Source organism: Mastacembelus armatus, chromosome 1 (assembly GCF_900324485.2).
Source record: "Mastacembelus armatus chromosome 1, fMasArm1.2, whole genome shotgun sequence".
NCBI classification, from domain to species: domain Eukaryota; kingdom Metazoa; phylum Chordata; class Actinopteri; order Synbranchiformes; family Mastacembelidae; genus Mastacembelus; species Mastacembelus armatus.
This window is the reverse complement of record NC_046633.1, coordinates 20,393,848-20,415,039: the sequence shown is the minus strand read 5'-3', so window position 1 is coordinate 20,415,039 and position 21,192 is coordinate 20,393,848. Positions and strand designations below refer to the sequence as shown.

Below are 21,192 nucleotides of genomic sequence, written 5' to 3'. Positions count from 1 at the left end.
AATAATAGGAAGCAAAAATGCAAGCTCTTGTTCAAAAGCCAGTGAACCAGCTGAGTTTAAATCAATACACAATCAATTATTTAAGCTCAGTGAAGCAGATTATGGGAAGATGCAGTGTTGCCAAACTGCTGTATACACTGCTGTCAATCTCTAAGTGGAAGGGATTCCCTGCTTACACCGCGTGTCTGTGTGGTGAGTGTGGTTCTATGTTTGTCAAATTGCATCCAGGATGAGAGGGTCAATTCCTTGTCAGGGCTGAAAAGAGTGAATCTCCCACACTGGAAACAATTTAGCTGTGGTGTGTTCAAACAGCAATGGAATAATCCTCAGTGTTGTTGGTAATAATTTGTAACTGATGCTCATGTTTGCACAAAAACCTCAAACCTGCATAAGTCCTGCAGGGACCTCACTGGACTTAACATATTTCAGATACAAACTACCTCAGACATTGATTTATTAAACAGCGTATTGCACACAAGAACCAGCACCACATATGCTTTCGCTGCTCTCTTGGACTATGCATACCTGTCCCAGAATAAATCTCGCCCTCTGGCCTCCCACAGAACAGCTGGAGCAAGATGTCTGGTGTGGTTAGCACTCCCCACGAGTTAGAAATGGATTCACATCTACATTATTTATGATTGGGATGGCCAGTTCTAGCTAACTCTATAATACTTCCTTTAAGGAGGGGAAGGAGAAACATTTAACAGTGCACTTTTGAAAATGGCAGATAACGTTTGCATAATATATCAGTCAAATCAATCAAAGGTTATTTTATATAGACCTTAAAACATCATATTTCTGGACAAAATGCTTTACAGCTAAAGTGACACAATAAAATGGAAAAGAACAATAAACAGACAATCACAACACAGTATAAAAATTACATACATAAAAGAAATTATCAATGTCTACTGTGGATTGAAAGCCTGGGAAAAAAAAAAAAAAAAAATATATATATATATATATATATATATATATATATATGTTTTCAAAAAGTAAAAGTAGCAACAGTAGTCAGATCTGTGACAGATCTAACGGTGAGAGGTAGATTTACAAAGACACTCACCACAACTTGTTATATGTTAAAACATAAACAAAAAGAAGGACCAACAACAGCTGCACTGTTGTATCTTAACATTTTGGACAATTTGGACCACTGGTTTACATTTCACCATTTTTAGTGTCAGTTTTAACTCACTATTTGTCCTATTTTGAGCAGTGTGAATACTCGGCATTCTCTAATGAAAAAACTAAAAAAAAAAAAATATTGTACACACAGAACTCAACAAAAATAAAACTAAACTTTTTCTGTCTATGTTACCTCCTGGCCTGTGTTTTTTTGAAAGAGAACAAAATGAGATCAAAAATCAGACCAAGTGGGTAAAAAAAACAAATTGTCTCTGTGCAAGCAGAGGGAATAAATTCTGCTCGCTGCATGAGAGGACAGCAAAGCAAATGCTGACACAAGCTCAAGCCCCTTGATAAACCTAGAGGCTGTGTTCACCTGCAGCAGCCAGCATGGGGTGATGCAGCACCTATAATTGATCCAGAGTAAATAGAAGAATTATATCTACACCTTATCTATTTATTCAGCTCTATAACATTTCTAATTTCATAGCCATATATAGATGTTGATCAAAAATGACATAAATAATTTAGTATATGTCAAACTCTGTAATAAATAAACCTGACAAAATGGCCCCAAGCATCCAGCTTTAATAATCACCCAAATGATGAATTTTTCCGTTTATATTTCCATTCAGTCAACCCCTGTCCTGAGGTGACCTCCCAACCCAGTGAGGGGCCTTTGTAGGGGTGGGATGGAGTGGGGGAGTTGTCTCTTTAATTCCCCATGTTAACTGTAACACCATGTGACAGAGGTAAACATGATGTTTCAGCTAATGGGGCCATGTCTGGCACAAGGTTGGAAGGTGTTCATTATGATCAAAAGACACACTGTGACAGGGACTTTGAGCAAGGTTAAGTTAATGAACATGCATTACCCCATTTGCAAAAAAAAAAAAAAAAAAAAACAAATCCACACATTGGTGAACCTGTGACAATGGACCATAAAAAGTCAACCTATTGCAGCCCTGAGAGAGCAGATAAAACATGGAGTAAATCTCATGTGATTGTTTGGCTGTGAAAGTCCCTCTTCGATGGGAGATCTGGGTTTTATGTCTGCTTGACTCCAGTGGAGACAGAGAGGGAGAGACCCAGACAAACACAGCTAGGTGCCAAGCATCGTTACTCAGCTCCACAGCACATTTCCACTGTTGGCCGCCAACAGTTTTGCCAGATTCAGTAATGATGATATCACATCAAAACAACCTCCTTAAAAAAATCTCTCCAGCAGAGAAAATGAAATTAGTTTGGGATGAAGCATTGGAAACAAAGGGGTTTGGACATGTTGTCTCTGTTCTTTGGGACGCAATGAAGAGTGTAGTTTTATTGAGGTAAAATAAAACAGAATCATGTTTTAATGGTGCACTTTTTTCAAAAGGTATAGTGATCCAGTAATCAAGCTCTCAACAATACATTGGGACCTTCTAAGTAAAGTTGGGCCACAATAGAGACTTAGCCTGAAAACTATTTTGCAGGGTTTGTTATCTGCTACGAGTTCAGCTGTATGACTTTTCTCAGCTGTATGACTTTTCTCATTTAGGCCAAAATATGATGTATTTCTATTTTTTTCAGAATTTGAAACTAAATTTATTTGCTTTTTGCAGTGTTTATGTATTTTATTGTTGGGTTTCTGGTTTGGCACCGTCTGGTACATTGTTGGATTTTGTGTTTGTGCAGAACTTTAAATGTTTTATGTATCTAGGGACAATCCTTGAAGACTGGCTTAGACTATTAACACTGGTATGTGATGCTGATTTGATTTATTACATATATATACACACACACACGCACACAGGTCTCTAAATTAATAAAAACATCAAAAACTCCTTTAGAAACATGTAAATGTGAATGAAGTGTCATCATTTACAAGTGTTGCCTGCAAATACCTGTAAATCCCAGTAAAACACTTTCTGATAAACCAGGGCTCTGAGGCAGTATTGTCACAGCACTGGAAAACGCATGGTCTGCATGATTTTATGTAGATTTCTTAGTGCAGTGCTGGAACCATTACGAGTTAAAGTGTTACCAAAGACCCAGTTAAGTGAGGTCATTTGAAGAAGTAATACAGTGCACCCACAAAGCTAGTGTTTTATATAATTTACACAAAGAAAACATGTGTTGCTGGTGTTAACAGAAATTACCTGAAAATGCTTGGCATTGCAAGTATTTTAGGGTGTATTTTTCCTTTAAGACTGACCTGACTGCTGTCAGGTCATGTCACCCTTCAACCACAGAATGCTGAGCTGTAATACTCATATCTCCATGTCCTCCCTTTACTGCAAGTCCATTTTCTCTTCTAGTGTCATGAGGAGGCTCTAATGAATCAGCCTATTGAGCCAGGCAGAACTGTGCACTGGCTTTGACACTGCCAAAGTGTGTGTGAGAGTGAAAGAAAAAAGTTTGTGTGTGTGTGTGTGTGTGTGTTTGTGTGTGTGTGTGTTGCGGTCTAACTTTCCCAGCCTCCCAGAACACAAAGCTGTCGTTTGTAGCCTCAGACCACTACAAAAGCCCCTCAGGCCACCAGAGCTGAAAGTGAATGCATGTGTCTGACTGTATATGTACTTATGCTTGACTAAATATGTATGTGTATGTATGGTTATGAATAAAGAAATCAAAAGAAAATCTGTGAGAAATAAGAATTTTCATGCATGTATGTATGTATGTGCATTTGTGTGGCCACATACACCATTTCATTGGGATGCGCCTAATGATTGCCAGAGGCATCATGTGCCCCAGAACCAGAGTCACACCACAAACTGAATCACAGTAGACAGACGGCAATAGAGCTAAATATACAACCTCCTGCATGACCACTGCAACGAGACCAGAGCTCCTTGTTCTATCAGCGAAAGGGGAATAAATCATATCAAATACGGGTGTAAATTACAAATCTAATGCAGTACATACATAACCAGACATACACACAAACACACACAAACCAAACTCCTCCTCCAGCTGCTGTCAGGATTGATGACTCACTAGAGACGCAGATGTTATTTATCAGGGAAACACCCATTGTGATTATAAGCAGTTTAACAACAAATCAGTGTGCGTCAGTTCTTGGGAAGGTCCATTTTGATGGTCAGAAATCTGCATATGTGAGTTATCTGTTCAGGCCTAAAGACGATGCAGTCAGATTTATGTCTAACTGCTCTGTCAAATTTCAAATCAAATTACAATAAAAACCTACATTTAAATGGTTTTATTAGTTTTACCCATTTAGGTGTGTACACTGAAAAAATAAATCTGACGCAGTGGACAAGACTTACAAGACTAAACTTGTAATATGCTCAAACCCTGTTTTGCTGGAGGGTTGGGTTGAACACCATCGTGCCATTATCCATGTCAGATGTGCCTAGCCTTTTATAATTTACACCAAAGACTCTTCCTGAAAGTCCAAGCACGGCACGCCTTTTATTGTTTCCACCCTTTATAAACGCCAACACTTTGTATATCTCTGCATCACTGTTTGTACCTGACAGCTACAAACAGTACAGTGCAGTACAATGCAGTGAAACTGTTCAATTAAAGTCTTCCTTTGTCCTGCAGATTTCCCCATAGCAAGAAGCAAAGACTTAACATTAATGCAGGAAATCCCTGTGCTGTACTGACTGTAGAGGTTTGGATGCATCAGAATGTTACAGATGCACCAGACAGCAAAACATTTGTACACTTTTACAAGTATCACACTGCACTGCCAACAAAACCAGAAGGAAATATTCAAATGAAGTAACCAAACTCCAGTGCATGTGTGTTTATACAGAGGCATTTATGAGGGAATTTGGTGTGTGTAGCTTGGGGCAGCAAGGAGATAAGAGCAGCTGTGATGCCATCCAGATGACTGGAGAGGAGATGGCAGCCAGTCAGAGCCAGTGCCAAGTCAAACCAGTGTCTCAGGTCACAGAACTGATTAACTGCACCAAGCACATCAACATGGGAGAGTTACATGTGAGATGGTGGCAGAAGATAAGGAGATTTTAAATGAGGGCACGGGGAGTCTCGTTCTTTAATGCTCTGCTAAGGGAAGCCTCTCTTACTCAAGCAAATAAAGAAAATAAGAAAAGGATGGAGAGACGGAAGCAGGAGGACAATAAATGACAGTCACAGAAAGAGAACCCGAGACTGGTGTGTGCTGGAAGTGGAGTGACGTAGAACAAGAGAAGAAGGCAGGAAAACAGGACAAATACTCTACTGACTTACAGAGAAAGAAAAGGCATAATGAAGAGAAAGAAAATGACCAGTGGAAAGTTTCAACCTTAGCTTCCTACCTCAAATGGTTCAGCAGTCACATGGTTATAGCTTTCTTTGTTGTGCTGACACTATCAAAACCTTCAGGTATGCCAGCTTCTTTTTTCCTACTCGTGTTTTTGTTACCTGCTCATAAGGTCAAACAAGGAGACTGAAGTTTGGTCTTCACTTTCAACATGACTTGTGGATATGAGTCACATTAGACTAACCTACAGGAATAGTTAGCAAGATAGAAAGAAAGAAAAGGACCTGTGATCTTTTTGAGAAGCAGTCCTTTTATACTGTAACTAAAAAATGAAATGACTATGTATAATGTGAAAAGGCATCATTCAGTGACAAACCCACAAAGGATTATGACCAATACACTTTTAGATTTTCATAGTTTTAGCATCTTTTATGTCACCTGTTATTGTTGTATGGCACACTCTCCTTGTGGCTGTTTGCAGCTGTTTTCAGGGGGAAAGTGCTAATAAATCCAATGAACACAACCTACCTAACACCAAGTGACAGTCAGACACACTGAGCAACGGCTAAACATATTTCTCTCTCTCTTAGTGGAGACCAAACACAAACTTAAAAGGAGAGTGACACACTCTGTCAGCAGAACATAGACACAGCTTTAAATCAAGGAATGAATGGTAATTTTGTCCGTGTTTGCTAAAGATGACACTATTTGCCAACATGTTCACCCTATGAACTTTAAAGGGTTATAATAAGTTAAGTTTACATCCTGACCCACTGCCACCTAGTGGTAAAAAATATATATATATTATTGCAGCTTTAAATAAAGAATGGCCTGATTCTATTAGAAATGTTAACATGTAAAAAAAGGCCAAGATGCCTAATTCAGTTCAGTAGTGTGTAACACTCCTAAAGTCCTGCTATCAGTGCAGAATAAACTATATCGCAAAAACCACTATGAACCCCATTAAGGGATTACATCAACAGCTGTTAATCTACTTTCTATTGTGGTGAAATTTCTAAATGGAGTGTTAGGAGCTTAGCCAGAACACTTAGCTGTAGTTTGCACTCTAAATGTCAAATATCCAAATGTCAAAGCCGTCAGCACCAGTGGGAGTCCTGTAGTCCTTGTTGACAATTACAATGAATAAACCTTTCAAGGGGATCTGTGGCAACTTTTAAAGCACGATCGGATCAACCTAGAACATCTGAATGCACCACTGTGGTCATTTGTGTTTTGTTACTAATAAATTCCAAACATATGTGATGGCATGTTAACAGTAGTGCATTCAACACCCATCAGCAGATGTTGGGTGTCAAATGAAACCAATTAAAACAATTTAAAATTCGTTACATTTCTTAAAGCCTATATGTAAAAGTTACTCCTTAATGTCTGAAAGGAAAAGGTAGCTTATCAGGTGATGTTGCCACCTAGCTTGAATTTAAACAAACATTTTTCAGAAGCTTGAAAAATGCTGCAGGTGTAAACTACCTCTTTGCATTAGATAGCAAATTCACAATAGCTCGAGCTGGAGTTGAAATCAGAGAAAGATACTAATAAAAGTCTTAAACATAACTAAGCTCTCAGCAGCTAAGCACAGTTTAAAGCAGGGGTGGGCAGTCCATGTTCCTTGAGGGTCACCGCTCTGCTTGTTTACCAACTACCCTGCCCTCAGTGCCTGCCTCTAGTTTAAAAGGGCTGAATGTAGGGATAAAGTACTTAGTCAATGGAGAAGGCTGACGCCTAGTTCAGTGCAACTCTTCTCCAAAAGGTATCGGATACATTATTAACCCCCCCCCCCCCCCCCCCCCCCCCCCCGACCTTGTAGTCCTTGTGTCCCATGGCCCAAGTTACAGGTGTCAAACTAAAAGGCACAAATACAAAAGACAAAGCACCCATCAGATGCTGCTTATAATCATAAAGAAGACAAAAAAGGTCCAAAATCCTCTTAAGGTTAAATCTTTTCAAGATAACATAGTAATAACGTTCTTCATGAAGAAAGACGAAAAATGAACCAGCAGCTTTAATCGTATCTATCAAGTGTATGTCTTTATTATTGTCTATGAATATACAGTGGGTACGGAAAGTATTCAGACCCCTTTAAATTTATCACTTTGTGTCATTGCAGCCATTTGCCAAAATCAAAAAAGTTCATTTTATTTCTCATTAATGTACACTCAGCACCCCTTCTTGACAGAAAAAACAGAAATGTAGAAATTTTTGCAAATTTATTAAAAAAGAAAAACTGAAATATCACATGGTCATAAGTATTCAGACCCTTTGCAGTGACACTCATATTTAACTCACATGCTGTCCATTTCTTCTGATCCTCCTTGAGATGGTTCTGCTCCTTCATTGGAGTCCAGCTGTGTTTAATTAAACTGATTGGACTTGATTAGGAAAGGCACACACCTGTCTATATAAGACCTTACAGCTCACAGTGCATGTCAGAGCAAATGAGAATCATGAGGTCGAAGGAACTGCCCAAGGAGCTCAGAGACAGAATTGTGGCAAGGCACAGATCTGGCCAAGGTTACAAAAGAATTTCTGCAGCACTCAAGGTTCCTAAGAGCACAGTGGCCTCCATAATCCTCAAATGAAAAGGTTTGGGATGACCAGAACTCTTCCTAGACCTGGCCGCCCAGCCAAACTGAGCAATCGTGGGAGAAGAGCCTTGGTGAGAGAGGTAAAGAAGAACCCAAAGATCACTGTGGCTGAGCTCCAGAGATGCTGTAGGGAGATGGGAGAAAGTTCCACAAAGTCAACTATCACTGCAGCCCTCCACCAGTCGGGGCTTTATGGCAGAGTGGCCCAACGGAAGCCTCTCCTCAGTGCAAGACACATGAAAGCCTGCATAGAGTTTGCCAAAAACCACATGAAGGACTCCCAGACTATGACAAATAAGATTCTCTGGTCTGATGAGACCAAGATTGAACTTTTTGGCGTTAATTCTAAACGGTATGTGTGGAGAAAACCAGGCACTGCTCATCACCTGCCCAATACAATCCCTACAGTGAAACATGGTGGTGGGAGCATCATGTTGTGGGGGTGTTTTTCAGCTGCAGGGACAGGACGACTGGTTGCAATTGAAGGAAAGATGAATGCGGCCAAGTACAGAGATATCCTGGAAGAAAACCTCTTCCAGAGTCCTCAGGACCTCAGACTGGGCCGAAGGTTCACCTTTCAGCAGGACAATGAGCCTAAGCACACAGCTAAAATAACAAAGGAGTGGCTTCGGAACAACTCTGTGACCGTTCTTGACTGGCCCAGCCAGAGCCCTGACCTAAACCCAATTGAGCATCTCTGGAGAGACCTGAAAATGGCTGTCCACCAACGTTCACCATCCAACCTGACAGAACTGGAGAGGATCTGCAAGGAAGAATGGCAGAGGATCCCCAAATCCAGGTGTGAAAAACTTGTTGCATCATTCCCAAGAAGACTCATGGCTGTACTAGCTCAAAAGGGTGCTTCTACTCAATACTGAGCACAGGGTCTGAATACTTATGACCATGTGATATTTCAGTTTTTCTTTTTTAATAAATTTGCAAAAATTTCTACATTTCTGTTTTTTTCTGTCAAGATGGGGTGCTGAGTGTACATTAATGAGAAATAAAATGAACTTTTTTGATTTTGGCAAATGGCTGCAATGGCACAAAGAGTTAAAAATTTAAAAGGGGTCTGAATACTTTCTGTACCCATTGTATACTGTGTGTACTACCAACTCTGAAGACCAGCAGCTTATTCAATACTAAAATACTGAACCATTACAGAGAATAACATATCTGATTTCTTCCATAGTTAGATTGTCTTAAAACCTGATGACAGTTGGAAGTGAACATGCAACATTACAGAGTAGAGCAACTAATGAATGTGTTCATTATTTAGTTCTATATTTTTTATTTAAGCGTTTAATCGTTTAGTCTCTAAAACAAAAATTGCAAAATCTCGCAGTACTGAGACTGCTTAAATGTCTTGTTAAACACAACAGCCATTTGTATATAGTAAAGAGGCACCATTTCTAAAACAGTGTGAATGAAACATGGCAACTATGTCCAGCCATGTGCAGCAAAAGCTAATAAAATTACAAATCATGAAAGGATGAAATAGCTATAGTTGGAGAACATGAGTTTATGTCTTTTTAAATGTTCAATTAATCTGTAAAGCACATTGCATAACCTGTACAAAAGGCCTATATAAACAAAGCTTGGTTGACTGATTGAACTATAGCGCTGGTACAGCTTATTAAGAAGCAAAGCTGAACAGTGTGGGCCTAAAAAGTTGAAACTGATGGAATGATCTCAAATTATAGGAAGCTTTGCAAAAGCCACAGCTGCCATCAGAAAATGTTGTAGCACTTCACATTACTTGTATTCAATAGACAATTCATCTTCAGCACTATTATAAACTAGTGCAGACTTTTAAATCCCCCAAAGTGATATAATCTTAGAGGTTGGGAGAAAATATGAAGACTCTGCAGCCAACCAATAAGTAAAGGGATTCATGACTACCATCATCATCTGACAAACAAGATTTTGGTTAGTTTTCCTGACCACAAGTAGGAAACAAAAGGAAAACAAAATACATACATATATAGAGAGAGAGTGACATGCCTGCCGCAGTTTCCTTCACAAAGATTAACTTCCACTTCAGTAAAAAGTCTGTCTACAAGCAGTTCATAAGCTTACCACTGACCAAAGTCATGGCATTTATAACAGGCTCTCTAAAAAGTGTTCACTATTATACACTTACCTTCTGTGTCCTTGAGAAAAACAGAGAGGGTGGAGGCGTTTCGGCAACAGACCAAAACTTTCCACTTCAGTCAACACTACATTTGAGACTTTCCCCCCAATTTTACTTCCCATCAACAATAAGTGTTATGGTGCAAACAGTGCTCAAAGTAGATCAGTGATCTTAATTCAATCAGCAGGTCTTTTTTTTTTGTTTTTTTTTTTTTATTTAAAGTTTGAGCCGGAGCTGATGCGTGTTGATGGACAAATTCTTACCTCTCAGAGGATTGCTCGAGTTAACAGCGTCTCTCCAGCTAGAACAAAAACAGACACAAACATTATTATTTACTCAAGATTGGTACAGCTAACCAATAAAATCCTGCTTCTGAGTCTGTAACAATTAGAAACAGATACATTCCTTTGTATAAATGTTATTGTGTTTTTCAAGTCTGTTATACAAGGGTACAAAAACACAAATTAGCCAGAAATGAGTGAAATAAAAATGTGAAATGAAAGGATGACGATTCTCACACTAAAGTATAGTTTATATTCTGAAAGAATGAAACCTTTTCATTATCCTTAAAAAGCACTGTACCCCCTGTAACTGAAAATATTTGACAAACTCAAGACATCTAAACAAAATAAAGACATTTATGTTAAATGCTCTCCTTGCTCCCTAAGGAATCATTTTCAGGAGTGAAGACACTGTAGGGACAAACGGACACCTCATCTGAGCCGTGCTTTTATTCCCATTATGATCCCTTTACGACCTCTACTACTATCTCTTAGTGTGGCTTAGGAGTGTATACAGTAGTATACAGTTGTAAATTTTCATGTGAGTCTACAGACCTCAACGTGTGTGTTCGGCAGTTTCCACTACGGAGAATGGGCTGTGCCTCTGTATATACTGGAGTGGACACAGAGGCAGGCGGCCTGAGGGGCTCGGTTTGCCCTTGATAGTATCTGTCATCTGCACAAACACCAACTGTGTCAACACCAGGAAGCACAGATCCCTGTTGGAGAACAAGAGGGCTATTGACAGCATGTGAGATATGTTTTTGCTGGGGGTGCCACACTTGCATTCCATTGTAATGATAAGTGGCTAATGTGAACTGCGAGACTGGCCCAAAATAATATTCCAAATTTATGTCTTTTTTTGGACAAATGTGTTGAAAGAACAATCTGTGCAACCACGTGCATTGGGTTAGGTTACAGTCGTAAGGACCTAGTTTGTAAGACATGTCGTTCGGCCACATTTAAAGCTTTGCTGTATGATTGAAAAGGACATGATGCCAATAAAAGTGGTGGACTGTGTGGGATTTCGTGAGCTCCTAAACTACACTGAGCCAGGCTATGACATCCCCTAAAGGGGTACAATAACTTAATTTTTAATTAATAATGTTAATCTTAACTATCAGTTAAGAAAAGCATGCAAAAATTTGCAACGCTATAGACTAAACTAGTCTGCAGCCACCAACCGTTGGTAGGCTTTTATATCTAGGGTTAAAATATCTACTCAACAGACAAAAAACAGGAGAGAAAAAAAAAAACTTGAGATTTTAAATCTAGTACATTATAAAAAGAGAGCTAGAGAGAAGTTTTTACACTAGCTCCTTTTTCACATCTATCCGCCAGTGTGAAATGAATGTCAGATAGTTGGTTTCAAAAAGTTACTGAAATGGTCTGACACGTCTCCTGATCCAATACAGAAAAAAAAGTGTGTGGAAAGGAAATTACAATGCTACTCACACATCCAACTAATGTTTCTTAAGGTGTATACGGGCCCCTTTAGAGGGACCAACCTCATCTAAAAGCACAGGTTGGCAGCTGATTCTTGCATTAAATTGTGCAGTCAAAATTATGTAACTTCAGGCACAATTACTGGAAAGGCTGGCCACCTCTGGGAGGAGTGAGAAAGGCTGTAGAACACCTGAAATGTGAAAAGGCCCAGATGGCACAGCAGTTGCGTTCAGGTTGGCTGAACAAAAGGCTGAGGAGGAGGAATTGAAACCACCTGCTAAATCTGGTGGGGATGTTTTTCATGTTAGTGGAGGTGGAGAAATGAATTTTCCTTCAGTTCTCAGGTGTGGAATGACAATGAGAAGTGTGAGAATCATGAAACTCGTTGACAGAATGTCTGAATTCTTTCAGAGCTCAGATCCACTTGGCCATATAAAAAGTATTAAGAAGCCCGCAGAACACTCAGCTCCTTGGTGAATGCCTGACAAAGAAATCCACAGATGAATTTAAGTGTCAGCACCAAAGTGAGCTGTGCATTTTGCACAGATCTCAGCTTTGTTATTTGTGTACCCGCAGCCAATTTAGGCCTACTTTCCTGTAACCAGATATATCACAAGTTAAAACCGACAGTAGTTCACACCTGGTTTCAGCATCAGAGTCTCAATTTCAAAAGTGCCTTGACTGACCACTTGGAAATATTGGATTATCTGGTGACCACAGGGTGTGATGGCTCACTCCTGGGCTCCTCCTGTTCGCATGTTCACCAGCCTTTTTGCAAGACACAGAACTCCAAATGCTCTCAACATTTAGCCGGTGCCTTGCCTGGCTAAATGCCTGGCAAGAAGCCCCTTGGATGCAGGCAAAGTGATAACTCAATAAACCAACTAACCAACCAAACGAAGTTTAGTGCTGCAACAAAAACTGGATGTCACACCAATTTCCCCACCTATCAACCACACCAATAGTTTTGGATGGGGCCAAGCCAGAAGGCACATCTGCCAAAGTTTTAACCTGGGTGTCAGCAGCAGCAGACTGCAGACTGCTCTTTCCCCAGCATTGTCCAAACACAGCAATTAGTGTAATACCTCAACTGACAGCAGTACTCTTAGTTGACATCGACTGCTCCAAATCTGTACATTAAACTACCAAAGAATCAAAAAGGTAATCACCTACATTTTAAGGATTTAGTATGCGTCTTTTTGAAGCATATGTGAAAAATTACTTTTCAGTAATCTAACATACTCTAGTCAAATTTATATGTGCAGGCTGTGTGGAAATGCAATTGCAGCTTATGAATTCAATCATATATATATATATATATATATATATATATATATATATATATATATATATATATATATATAAATAAATATATATATATATATATATAAAGATTGAATTCATTCATATAAAGAATTCAATCTTTATATATATATATATATATATATATATATATATATATATATATATATATATATATATATATATATATATATATATATATATATATATATATATATATATATATATATATATATATATATATATATATATATATATATAAAGATTGAATTATTTATATATATATATATATATATATTTATTTCTGCATCAGCCACACACCCTGGGGTCAACCAAAACCTTAAAGTACACTGGGCATTTCCAACATTTAGGAACTCCAGCTAGAGCAGGGTTGTTACCTAGAGCCAGGACATAATGAATGGGTTCACAATGGCAACAGCAACGTACTTCAAGTCATTAACTAAGTTGAGGGCTGCACTTGACATGCAAATCATTTTTACTTTGGAAGAAAAGCACAGAGACAAGGAAAGTCAGCACAGTTACATAACCATTTCTGCCTACTGCGGTTATGACCTACGTGATTTGGTGGATGTGACTGTCCAGCCACACAGAACGGCCCCCTTCACCTTATTATATAAAATCCAGACAAAAAGAGTTATTTTTAACTGATTACTGGTTTAGCTGTACAGTATTAGGGGAGGTGAGGTCACTCCCCCCCCAGGCTTTTACTTTTGGCTTGAGGTGTCCCTGAAGCTCTGAGAGAGAGAGAACATTTTATTAAAATCAAAAAAAGCCATGGTGAGAGTTGGCTTGAGTTGTTTGCTGTCTTGTCAGTTTTGCCACAGTTGCACAACAATCCCACCATCTCATTAATCTCATTCTGTCAGATGGATTTAGAGAAACTGGGTGAGAGATGCAGTATCCAGTCTGTTCAGCACTGTTAATTCAAATAAGAGGAGCATGACAGGTGATCGTTTCATTAATGCTGAGCTGATTTGTCCAGGTGGTGACTTTGAATTTTAATGAGGATAACTACATGAGATCAGGACAGGTCAGGATACACAGGGAAGGCGAAGCTCACATTAAAGCTGAGGTCAATTTATGAACTGAGAAACAACAATTTAGCTGAGCCTAAAGCAAACACAGGCATGTGTTAGAATTTGTTTATCCTCACATCGGTCCCAGAACAGATGGCAGATGAAACAGTCTGTCAGGGCTGTGCTCAGCCAGCAGGAAACATCAGCAGATGACATTGTGTAAAATACTCAACCCATTTACAGTACGTAAGTATTCTTACTTAGACATGACATCCCACCATGGTGGGTAATAGCTGTACACAGTTAATGCTAACCTGCTTTTAAACTTTCCAAAATACTTCGAAAAAGATTCAATTTAACTTAAGTACATGTTTCCAAGCTACTCTCCAATTAACACAGTTCATATTTAAGCAGATAATATATTTTTAATTTGCTTATCCTTCACAATTAATTATCTCTTCTTGACTTGAGATTAAAACCAGATTTTTTTTTTTAAGTATTCAAAATCAAATTTGATACCACATGACTGTGGAGCATTTGGCAAGAAAAAGCAGTTTCCACCTCACAGCAGCAGTTTTTTTAAAATGGTGTGATTCTTTCTGTGCTGCTGTACACTTGAAAATCCTCTTAATCTGACTGCTTTTGACACCACTTTACAACAATGTGCCTGTGTGCATGCTTCTAACACATTGCCACACTGTTTAAATGAGTCACTTGTTCAATGACTCATTTGATAGGTTTAAATCAAATATATCAACCAAAGCACTAAAAGGCATGATATTATCTGTTGGCATTTTTATGTCCATTTTCTGACTCGTCGCCTTTTTCCTCCTACTTTATCCTATAAATTCTCAATCTCCTCATCTTTTGCTCATTCTTCTGTGACTGGCCCATTAAAATGTCTCTTAAGATCTAATTCCTAACAACAAAATAGCATTGTTCACATCATACTACATCTCATTTTATGAAGGGAACCGCTCCCATAAACACACAAAGACATTTTAAGCAATACTGCCCCTTGGAGAGTTTGTCGATTGAAACCTGTACTGACGTATTAATATACACAGACCCAAGGTCTTTGGGCCAATCCCACAAACCTAGACCAATACCAGAGCCCAGTAGGAACCTGTGTATCCCAGAACAACAATCCAATTTGGATATTGCCAGATATCCTACAGAGAAGCACTGTCAGCATGCAGAATAGTGTGCATAAAGATGTGAGTTAGCCCTTGCAAAAGTTAATGTTATGTTGCACTAAACCTTTTTCATCAGTAAGTGGGCCTGGACAAAAGCACTACTTAACAAAAATCTGTACATGCACACTGAAATGTGTTTGTGAGATAAAGGAAACACATTCTATTAATCATACCCCATCAATCTGTTTCCCCCGAGACAGATGAGCACCTGTGCAAAATAAATTAATTGTGGTCTTATTGTCCTTGTCTCCTGCTGCTCTCTGTCTTGGATTGATCTGCGTTCAGTCCTGGCAGTCGGCCACTTTCTACAAATCCTTTCAGAACAGATCACCCACACAGCTGTATTAAGAGGAAAACAGCTTCACTGAAGGATGAGGACATGACACAGCTAACCTGGAGACACTCAGTATTAATTAAAAGAAATGAAAACAAACCTAACAACACAAAAATGTGTCACAGTATTAGTCGCAGCTAGATAACACCCTGGTTCAGGAAGCTCAGGGCTGAGGCCCAGCTGTACAGTGGTGCTTCTGCAGCTGATACAGATTCAGTCTTGTTTAAAAGACTCTTCAGCTGGGTCAGTGCTTGGTGGTGTGACACAGGTCATGTAGAGTAAGGATACAATGTCTGGCCATGTTGCCAAAAAATAAATATATATATATATATATATATATATATATATATAGTTAGAAGGAAAACCTGAGTCTACAACTCAGGCGCAGGTACTGTAATTGTTAGTGTGACTACTGATTGTTGTTGTAAAATGATATAATGCTAGAAATATAAGATGTGTGAGATTAAACTTACCATTTACATTAAAAGGAAAATGCCAGTTCCCATTGTTCACTCGCAATACTTTAAGCTTTTGGCTTGTTTTATTTATTTATTCTTTCTTTCTTTTTTGGACTAGCTATTCAAGCAGCTATCATAGTTGAAAAAACTGCTTTGGCTTTTTGTCATTCCAAGCAACCAAATAAAGTCAATTGTTAGCTTTAGGGAGCCTAATGTTTCTTTAAATATAGCCCATTATTATCCAACCCACAAACTGGCAAGTCTAAGCAGCATTTTGGTGCCTTTATACTTGAAGTGGCCTCTTAGAGGAAACCTGCTGACTGTCCCAGGAATCATGACAAGTAAAACCATCACACGAAAGAAGCTCAATCGGTCTGAAAATCACGCTGAGCAGTTAACAGGGCCGGACTGAAGCAATGACAGTCACACTCATGCAAAACCGTGGCTATAATAGCCAGATATATCTACATATACATACCATCAGCTTGGCTTTTCGTCCAAAGACTTTGTTCAGATTCTTTTTCCATAACATCATCCTTAAAACACCACCAGAACATAAACCATACTTAGACCTAACAATCACAACCACAATTGTAGCTATACGACTACACCTATCCTTCAGAGCAGAAGCAACCTAGAATTATGGCGTTACTAATTTTATGTCCCCTCAAAAGATTAGTTCAACAGGGAATCTGCTTTCTTGCAGATTGCTATTGCAGATTAGACGGTTGATGCCACTCTCAGGTCTATACTCTATATATATATATATAAAGTTGATAACTAACTTTTCATGAACAAGTTTAATTAGGCTGACGGGAATACTTAGGACTCAACTGTAACACACACCACAAGCCAGTTTGTCATCTTTTCCCCTGACTGTCACGGCCCAGAGGCAATGAAACAGATTTTTCCAGACCAGCATCACATCATCAAACTGATGACATCATCTTCAGGACACACCACCGCAATCCCCTAACCCGCAAGACAGGTGACATCATTCACCCAAGTTGTAAACAATTGTTCTTGAAACGCCACATTGTGTCATCGGCCCATAAAGGACCATAGAGGACACAGAAAGGTGGTACTTGGGGATATCACATGGCCTTGGGCTACATGCTGCGTTTGTCTAACTTCCTACACGAAACATATCAGTGACCATCCTGGAAGTACAGAACAAAAGATCGGTTCTATCCTGTGATTTCCTTTGCTGGGGTAAAGGAAATACAGTCTCTTCGCATACTTCCCATCATGCAACAAGAGTTCAAGACATGTGACAGAACAGCACACACATCTGATAGGGTATCTCTCCCTAACTCCAACCAGATACATCCTCAGTGGAAACTCTGTGAGTGTGTGCATGTAGGCAGTCGTCCATCAGGAGAGGGAACTGGAAAGGTGGAAAGTGTATTTGTCATGAGAATCTGTTTATTAGTGCTTACAGGACAAAGACAGGTCTAAAACCAATTTGATGAACTACTGAAGTATTAACTTGTCCCTCTGCACATAATATATTTGTACTGTAAAAGAAATAGGTCACTTCTATGATGATCTCATTATTTATCTTAAATTTGACTGCCGAGTATGCAATTGTGTAGTTATGAAACAAATCTATGAAATTTGCAAGGTAGTGTTTTTCCTCACAGTACTGGAAGGTTGTGTTGCTATCTGAATGCACAGGATGTACTGCAACATCACTTCTTAAGTAAGTGAAAAGTTAGAGAGGAAACACTGGGTGTGACAGGTTGAAATCAGCTGGCTTATTTCTGCTTATTTATGAGGAATGAAAAGATGAGTGACAGCCAGTGTGAGCTGAGACAGATGGCATTGCAGCACAACAGAAATGACACATACATTTGTATGCTGTTCAATTTCATCAGGTCATGTATCTACAGAGAAGTTTAGACTTGTTTCAGGTATTTTCATCCTTTTGAAAATAGACTATGGAGCAATGATGTATTGAAAATAATATTAGGAGCTTAAAAACTAAATGTTGGTATCAAATACCAACAAACAATAGCATTAACAGATTCTGTAACTATAACACATGAAACCTTTAGACTCTACAAATCCAAAGGGAACGCAGTTGGTTGCACATCAAAAATGTAAGTACTCCTCACACACACGCGCACACACACACGCACACACACAAATATGTACTGTGCAAAAACAGAGTGCCCAGTGGTCACAGAACAGCAACATGTGTCACTTATAACAAGCGAAGGAGAAGCAACATCAAGAACAGCTTAGTGTAAAGATACACTGTTCCTGTACATACAGTAGAGACATCTGTCCTGCAGAAACACTGACCTGAATGCACGCTGGCAGTAAGAACGCAGGCTGAGTTAAGGTCACTGCTGTAGATTCCACTTTAACACACAGAGAACACTGTAAAAGGCTCTGAGGGTAAACAACATCGATTTTTACAATATTTCCAATAAGGATCAGATTAATTACAGCAGCTGTACTTTTTAAATGGTGTAATATTATATGCTCTTGAGAACTGTATGAAGAAAAGTGATAACGATTCTGGGCCCTGAGCTGAGACTCTGCTCAAGTTAGTGTATGGATTTTCATTTTGTTAAGGGTTTTAATGGAAGCTTCTCAGGAGCCTCAACTCCCTCAGCATCGCGGAGTTAGTAAACTCTAGTAATTGTTTTCAAATTGAATCACACCAGGATACATAAGCTTACATGCCCAGACTTTGAAAAATCAGGCTAATACAGTACACGTTGTTTGGATGCAAATCAGCCAAAAAAAAAAAAAAAGACATAGGATAATATGATAAAGGACAATAATAAATTCCTAAATATCTACTTTCCCAATGAAATGTCAGATATAACCATACAGCGTGCATGTGTCACATTAAAGCTTCTTTATCTTCTTTGATACAACACACCGATTTATAGCTTATGTGTTGCATGTTGCATTTCTATGGTCATCACTAGGGCTGCAACAAATACTCGAGGAAATCGATGAATTCGATTACAAAAACATTGATTTGTTTAATTACCATCACTTGTGTCATCAGACCTGTTCCACCTAGGGACCATTGTTCCACACGGACCGTAATCACTGTCGGATCAACGGCATTTCAAAGTTGGTGCTACGGCAAAACCGTCCGTAACAGGCAGAAAATGTCCAAAGTTTGGAATCATTTCAAACTTAAAAAAGATGACAACAAGGTATAATGTGTGTATTGTAAAGTAGAACTGGTGTACTACAACAACACTTCGTCAATGCTTCACCATCTGAACAGAAAGCATCGAGTTGTGAACCAGACCTGATATTAAACTCTGCAGCTACTCTGATTGTCAGCTATGTGCGCATCAGCACTGCTTTGTAAGAGGACATTTGTCCTCATGTCATACCACATCACACATCCAAATACTGTACAGCTCACTAAATTGTTTACAAACCACGACAAAGCAGAACAAATGACCTCCAAAATAAACAATTAAGGCCACAGTCATTGGAACTGGCACAGTGTTTTAGTTCAGCATCAACAAGAATGACAATCATCGTTTAGTACACAAGATGACCCAGTTAGACACAGGAAACAGAGCAGCACAGCACATATAGACACTAAGACCAGGATTCACAAGCCAACCAAGCTCAGTACTGCCAAATGTGATTTGTCATTGTGTAATGTGACAATACCATGGTGTGTGTGTTCACAAACAGGAACCTACGCCTGGGTGTGTCTACTACAACCTTGTCAGATGACATGGTAAATTTATATGTTTGGTTAGAGAGGCAGTAAAGCATATTTCCTGGACATAAGGCCAAAGAAAGTTCACACTATATATACACACACACACACACACACACTCATTTTAATTTACTGGAATCAACAGGATTATTTTCTAAAGTTGAACAGAAATAAATTTGTATAAATGTAAAGATGCTGCCAACAACAACTATTGATTATCAAAATCATTTTTCAAAGACCAATGCCAAAAATGTGATGATTCCATGTTGTCAAATGTGATAATTTGCTATTTTTCTGTCTCTAATTATGGTAAATTGAATATGTTGGGGCTTTGGACAAAACAAAATATTTAATTATATCATCCTGTCCCAAAATTGAAAAGGCCAGTTTTCAATTTTCTGATGGTTTACAGAATAAACAATCAACTGATCTGAAAAATTAGATTAGTTATTCACATTTATTATTACTGATGCTAAAACTGATTTTAACTGAATTTATTTTGATATCAACATGTTGCAACATGTATATCAACATGTTGCATCCCTATTTGGTAAGAACTCCAACCTCAGTGTGTGTCGCATTGAAAAATTGCAATTTCACAGTGAACACCACCATTATCATTACACAGAAGGTCAGGTACAGAGTGATACATCTATCTCTATACAAGCAATGAGAGAATGTCACTCAGATGAACAAAGCAAATAATTTAAGCTGAATGTCATTGCAGGATTCAAGGCTGAAAACTATGTGTGCTTATTGGTGTGTGCCTGTGTACAGAAGAGTTATTTAGTAGATTTTCTAGAAGGGTAATAAAACTGTAGAGAAACGTGGCTCAACAGTGTAAGGAGAAATACGCACACGCGCGCACAAACACACACTTTTGCTTTCCATCACCTCAATAATAGCATCCATTCCAGATCTCCAAACAGAGGGGCTCAACACCCATCATGAAGGCATCCATAGAAGCTACTCACGTGGCCACACACTCCCCCACACGCAACCTCGGCTTTAAATGAACTTTGGATAAACACGCACTGTGGAAGGATTTACATTGACTAATGAACACAAACCCCAATAGTTCACCATACAGCCTAGTATTTTTCCTTTCCCAGCAACTGCTAAAGGACAGTCAATTAGTGGAGTAGATCAGTTGACCTGGAAGATTTCTAATCTGATCTCCATATTAATGCAGCACTTCAGGGCACAGTAACGGGGAAGCAGCCCCTCCTTCCTTTACAAACAGCAGCTGCACAGTCACGCTCGTAACTGGCAAGCAGCCTGGGCACACCACCATCCAAGTCAGTGCCATTCTCTGCTCACAATGACTACTTTTCATTGATCATCAACAGTA

At 38.9% G+C, this 21,192-nt stretch overlaps 1 protein-coding gene across 1 annotated transcript in view; it reads right to left on the bottom strand.

The window, feature by feature from the left end:
- The window catches only part of add3a (adducin 3 (gamma) a), an 89,757-nt gene that overhangs the window by 63,508 nt on the left and 5,057 nt on the right, over positions 1-21,192 (bottom strand). Inside the window, exon 2 of the mRNA XM_026302640.2 lies at positions 10,342-10,379. The gene's annotated coding sequence lies outside the window, so the exon portion shown is untranslated. The remainder of the gene's footprint in view (positions 1-10,341; positions 10,380-21,192) is intronic.